The 5,856-nt window shown below is 40.1% G+C and overlaps 1 non-coding gene across 1 annotated transcript; it reads right to left on the bottom strand.

Moving 5' to 3' along the window:
• Positions 1 to 357: 357 nt before the first annotated feature.
• Positions 358 to 461, bottom strand: LOC125088218 (U6 spliceosomal RNA). The gene has a single exon (XR_007123621.1). It is a non-coding gene; the product is annotated as a U6 spliceosomal RNA (small nuclear RNA).
• Positions 462 to 5,856: the final 5,395 nt, after the last annotated feature.

The raw sequence follows: 5,856 nt of genomic DNA, 5'->3' as shown, positions 1-5,856 counted from the left end.
GAGGCATGCATCCTTCTGTTGTCTGAAAAAGGAGACTTGTTGCATGGAAGCCTCAGGGATGTCTTCCTTAAGTCTAGAAATGTCCCTTCCACCAGCCATTTCATTATTTTCCGTTTGTTATTTTTTTTTTAAGTTTTTTATTTGAGTACAGTTGACACACAATGTTACAGTAGTTTCAGGTGTACAACATAGTGATTCAACATCTCTATCCACTTACATATTATGCTATGCTTACCACATCTGTAGCTACCATCTGTCGCTATGTAATTATTACAGTACCATTAACTCCATTCCCTGCGCTGTGCTTTTAACTCCTGTGATGTACTCATTCCATAACTGGAGGCCTCTGTCTCCCACAAAAATATGGAACACTCCGTGAATTTGTGTGTCATCTTTGCACAGGGGCCATGCTAATCTTCTCCATATTATGATATTAGTATATGTGCTGCCAAAGAGAACACCAATGCTCCCCATTCTTAAAGAATGAACACCTTTTGGGGCGCCTGGGTGGCTCAGTGGGTTAAAGCCTCTGCCTTCGGCTCAGGTCATGATCCCAGGGTTGTGGGATCGAGCCGCGCATCAGGCTCTCTGCTCAGCGGGGAGCCTGCTTCCCCCTCTCTCTCTGCCTGCCTCTCTGCCTACTTGTGATCTTTGTCTGTCTGTCAAATAAATAAATAAAATCTTAAAAAAAAAAAAAGAATGAACACCTTTCATACACCTCATCTTTACCATATTTGCCTGTTTTATGAGCAGCTCACATGTTAAATGTTCAGTAAATGTGTATCAAATATATGACTGAGTGAGTGACTGAATGAATGATTTGTGGCGTGTGTCAATCCATGTTGCCTCCATCCAAATATGCTTGGAAGCACCGAGATAAAAACAGCATAATTTTTTTCCCCGGAGAAAACTCCCAGTAGAATAGTAAAAATAGAAAAGAAAATATATGAGCCCCAATATCCCAGGCCTCTGTGTACCTGTGGCTACAATATAAGACCATAATTCTTTTTCATAGGTTAATTATGGTAGTATAAGATAACTTTGGCTTTCTCACTCTCTCCTCCTCTTCCTTCCTTTTCTTCTCCTTCTCTTCATGTAGTTGATACTACCCTCCCTCACTGCTACTACATCTACTACTCTCCCTCACTGCTACTACATCTACTACCTTCCCTCACTGCCTCTACATCTACTACTCTCCCTCACTGCTACTACATCTACTACCCTCCCTCACTCTTCTCTACTATTAAGCAGAGGGAGCACTACTCAAGGACCAGGAAACTGTTCTTCTCTGTATCACTTTTCCCACAGATGAGCACAGAACTTCTCTAATTTTCTGTTTCTCTGAGATCAAATTGTAACCACTAATAACATTTTACTGAATAGTCAAAGAGATCCTGGAAGGGAAGTAAACAAAACCACACACAGAAAACTACTAGGCAAGCACAGAGCTCTCCTAGACTACTTTCTAGGCTGGTTTGGTATCTTTCTGATATGTTTCCATAAGACTTAACTGCATTTGATGTGCTCTGAGATTCTCTTTTGCCAAGAGTCTAGGTCATATTAAACTTATATCTAGGGCTTATTTACCTACATCCTCACTTCTTGACCCAAGACGAACTTTTTACAAAAATAATATGTTCACTCATTCAACAAATACACATTTAGTACCTGCTCCTAACAGGTACAAGACACTGAATCAAACAGATGTCAAACTGTTGTCAAGTAAATCCTAACCCAGTAGAACAACAAAAATAAAGCCCTTTTATACTGTTAGCCAGAAGGTTGGGATAAAAGTGAGACTGTTCCTTCATTTTGGTACTTATGGAGGATATAGCCACTTAGGTTAGTTATGAAGTGGGGAAATGGGACAAGAAACAGGAAGGTGAGGTGTGGTAAGACTGATTTTAGTTAATAGTTCTCAGAAGTAGATGACCTCAGTGAGAAAGTCTGGGAAAATACACTCTGTGAGTTCTAGTTTAACAAGGAGAAAAGACCACTCAATATAATCCAGGGAAACATATTTTGAGGTTTTGGGTATATGAGCATAGGCCTACCTACATGTGTGAACACGCACGTGCACGCGCACACACACACACACACACACACACACACACACACACACTATCTTTTATGCTTGGGGTTTGCAACTCCTGGTATGGTATTGCAGAAAAGATATTAACACTTTACACAAACTAACTCTGTGTTCTCTTAAGCTTGTATTATACTGGTTACTAACAGTAGGAATTTACCCAGCAAAAGCCTGGGATCCTGAAAAAAAAATTCTTTTCTTTTTTTTAAAGATTTTATTTATTTATTAGAGAGAAAGAGTGCCTGAGAGAGAGAGAGAGAAGAGAGAGCAGGGGCAGAAGGAGAGGGAGAAGCAGACTCCTCAAGGAACAGGGAGCCCAATGTGGGACTTGATCCCAGGACCCTGGGATCATGACCCAAGTGAAGGCAGATGCTTAACCAACTGAGCCACCCAGGCACCGCCTAAAGAAAAATTCTGAGTACTGCTGTATGATGCATTTCTCAAAGTCTGTATTACTTTGGTCAATTCAATGTACAGAGGAAGTGACAGTGCTCTAACATGTTTGTAGAAGGGATATTGGAATTCAGACAAGAAAGACTAAATCTTCTTGGAGAAGTCAAGAAAGGATATAGAGGAATTGTAACAGTTGATTTTGGTCTTGAAAGATTGAGAAGACATTCACTGGGCAAGAAAGAAGAGAAAGGTAATTTAAGAAGAGAAAAATGACATGATCAGATCTGTGTTTTAGAAAGGAATGATTTGGAAAAGGAAATGACAGGATATGGGATGATAAATGAAACAGCCACGGGATCCTTGCAAGAAAAAAGAAATGGGGGTTGAAGGAAAGCATTAACAATGGAGATAGAAGCAAACATACTGGAGTGACATTTAAGAGACAGACTTGACAGTTTCTTGTTTCAGAGGGGGTCTAGGAAAGAGGAAAGAACCAAAGATGGCTCTGAAATGTATTGGGGGATAAAAATTGAAAAGAAAAGGTGATTTGGATATGTCAAGACAAAGTTCTGTTTTTAATGCCAAGGTACTTACGGGATCCCCGCAAAGAGTCAGTGGGCATGTATAGCTGGGATCATGGAAGAAAAAATCAAGGTTAAAGATAAAGATTTGGGACTCACTACACATAGAGGTAGTTGACGCCACATCAGAATGTGGTATTGCAAAAGAATAACTTACTGACTCAAAGGATTGAAAGGTAAAGTTGGAAATGCATAAATAGCAAACGAGAGAGAGAGAGCCTTTGAACCAAGATTCATCATTTGTTCTTTCATCTCCATTGAGTTAATTCAGAAAACAGTGTTTGTGGATTCCATCAGAATGTATCAGTCACTTCCAACTCTTTTTTCAAATTATTTTTTATCATGTTATGTTAGGTACCAGACAGTACGTCATTAGGTTTTGATGTAGTGTTTCAAGATTCACTGTTTACCTATAACACCCAGTGCTCCATGCAATTCGTGCTCTCTTTAATACCCATCACCAGGCTCACCCATTCTCCCACCCCCATGCCTTCTAAAACCCTCAGTTTGTTTTTCGGAGTCTGCAGTGTCTCATGGTTCATCTCCCCCTCACTTTTCCCTTCCTTCTCATAACGTTGAACTCTTGCAGGAGGTTGGATCAGGCTGATTCTAACACAGGATGTAGATGTGTTAGTCAATTAGCAACCGCCCATCACCATATAATGGCACTTAATAGCCCTGCATTGATGTTATCCATCTGACTCCGAGATGCTGTCTTGTTTTTAAGAGGTAATTTTAATATACAAATGATTGCCAGTTATCAACTGACCTGAATGTCACACCTGCATTTAACACATATTATGGAAAGAAAAAAGAACTTCAAAAGGACATGGAAAGATGCGGTGGGATCTGTTAATATACAATGAATGAAAGTGTGTTATTGAAGTCTGTGACAATTAACACATCCGTATTTCAGGGCGAATTACCAATTCCTATCAGAGAAGATCACTTGTGCCATTCAATTAATACACAATGAAAACAGAGCTATAGGAAATGAATTTATGCATTGGTTATCATGCATTGACCGAGAACTCCAAAGCCCATAGGAAATCTGTACACTAGGACATCTTTATGAAATACTGTAGTACTCTTAAAAACAATTTTCTTTAGTATTTAAATATTTCCAGAGAACTAACATAGTGTAATAAAAAAGAAAAATAGCAAACGAATGAGTAAGCTCTAGTGTTTGGCTTGGAAGATCTGGGATCAAATGAAACTTAGACACTTTGATGTCTGTCTTCTAATCAGAGCACTGCAGATCTCTCACAGGTGTGCTACCACATTTTGATCCATATTAAAATTAATTTTTCCCAATGCTGTACACATGCTGGTGCTGTGTTCTTTCAAATGACGTAGTTAGTGGAGTGGTTTGTGCAATGCTTGTGCAGATAGGGTCTGACTTAACGGAGACAAGAAGTGTAAGAGAATATCTGGCCAACGCCAAAAAGGTTGTGAATGATATCGTTGCAGTCATACTGTAGTTTAGATTTTTATTCCTTCCTGTTGTCTATAGGTTTGTCATACCTCTTTCTGCTTTAGCTGGAGTATGGTAGATAAATGCTGAATATGGAGTCAGACTTGGGAGTTTTTTGTCGTTTCCTTATTGTGTGACTTTGCAAAACAATTTAACTGCTCTTAGCCCGCATTCTCTAATGTAATATAGAGAGTAGTATAGGTTAAATAAACCCCTTTCGCCTTCATGGGGAAAGTCTGCAGTAAGAAAGCACTCTGGAATGAAAAAGTGCTCTGCCGATGTGCTGTTGTCTTTATAGATCCTTATTTCAGAGATCTCTAATATTTCTTTATAGTGATCCACACGATAGTAATAGTAACGATAATTAACACAAACATGCTGGCTATTGTGTGTTGGGTATTATTGAAAACGATCCCCCCATATATTAGCTAATTTAGTTATTATAACAACCTCATGATCTGCATACCATTATTTCCTCCACTTTATAGGCTAATCATGATAGATCAGAATAGGAACACCCAAGAATCTGTTGTCAAAAGTTGCACTGGTGGTCCTATTGCCTGTCATAAATCTACATGTGACTGAGGGTAAGGATTCCCTCTGATAATGTGTGGACTCCATACTTGGTGCACATACCACTTGAACATTAGTTAAGAGCAATAAGTTTTTGGATTTGCTGATTTAAAAAGCAGTGCATTTCAAAGGCATAAATGTCTTTCAAGTATAATTTCAGGTGAAGCAACGTTAATTGTGACCTGGTCTAGAATGCATGCAAGGTCAATGCAAAACAAACAAGTTTACTAAAAAGAAAATGGCAAAAGCAAATATAACTGTAGGCAAATGTTTCATTAAGAAATTATTGAGTTTGGGAGGAGGAGTCAAGATGGCGGAGAAGTAGCAGGCTGAGACTACTTCGGGTAGCGGGAGATCAGCTAAATAGCTTATCTAAAGATTGTAAACACCTACAAATCCAACGGGAAATTGAAGAGAAGAAGAACAGCAATTCCAGAAACAGAAAATCAACCACTTTCTGCAAGGTAGGACTGGCGGAGAAGTGAATCCAAAGCGACGGGAAGATAGACCGCGGGGGGAGGGGCCGGCTCCCGGCGAGCGGCGGAGCAACGGAGCAAAATCAGGACTTTTAAAAGTCTGTTCCGCTGAGGGACATCGCTCCAGAGGCTTAACTGGAAGCCCAGGCCGGGTCAGTGCGGCCTCAGGTCCCGCAGGGTCGCAGAAGGATCGGGGGTGTCTGAGTGTCGCAGAGCTTACCGGTATTAGAACGGGGAAGCCGGCTGCAGAGACAGAGCCGAGGAGTGACT

Source organism: Lutra lutra, chromosome 16 (assembly GCF_902655055.1).
Source record: "Lutra lutra chromosome 16, mLutLut1.2, whole genome shotgun sequence".
NCBI lineage: Eukaryota > Metazoa > Chordata > Mammalia > Carnivora > Mustelidae > Lutra > Lutra lutra.
The sequence above is the reverse complement of the archived record's forward strand: the minus strand, read 5'-3'. Positions and strand labels throughout refer to the sequence as shown.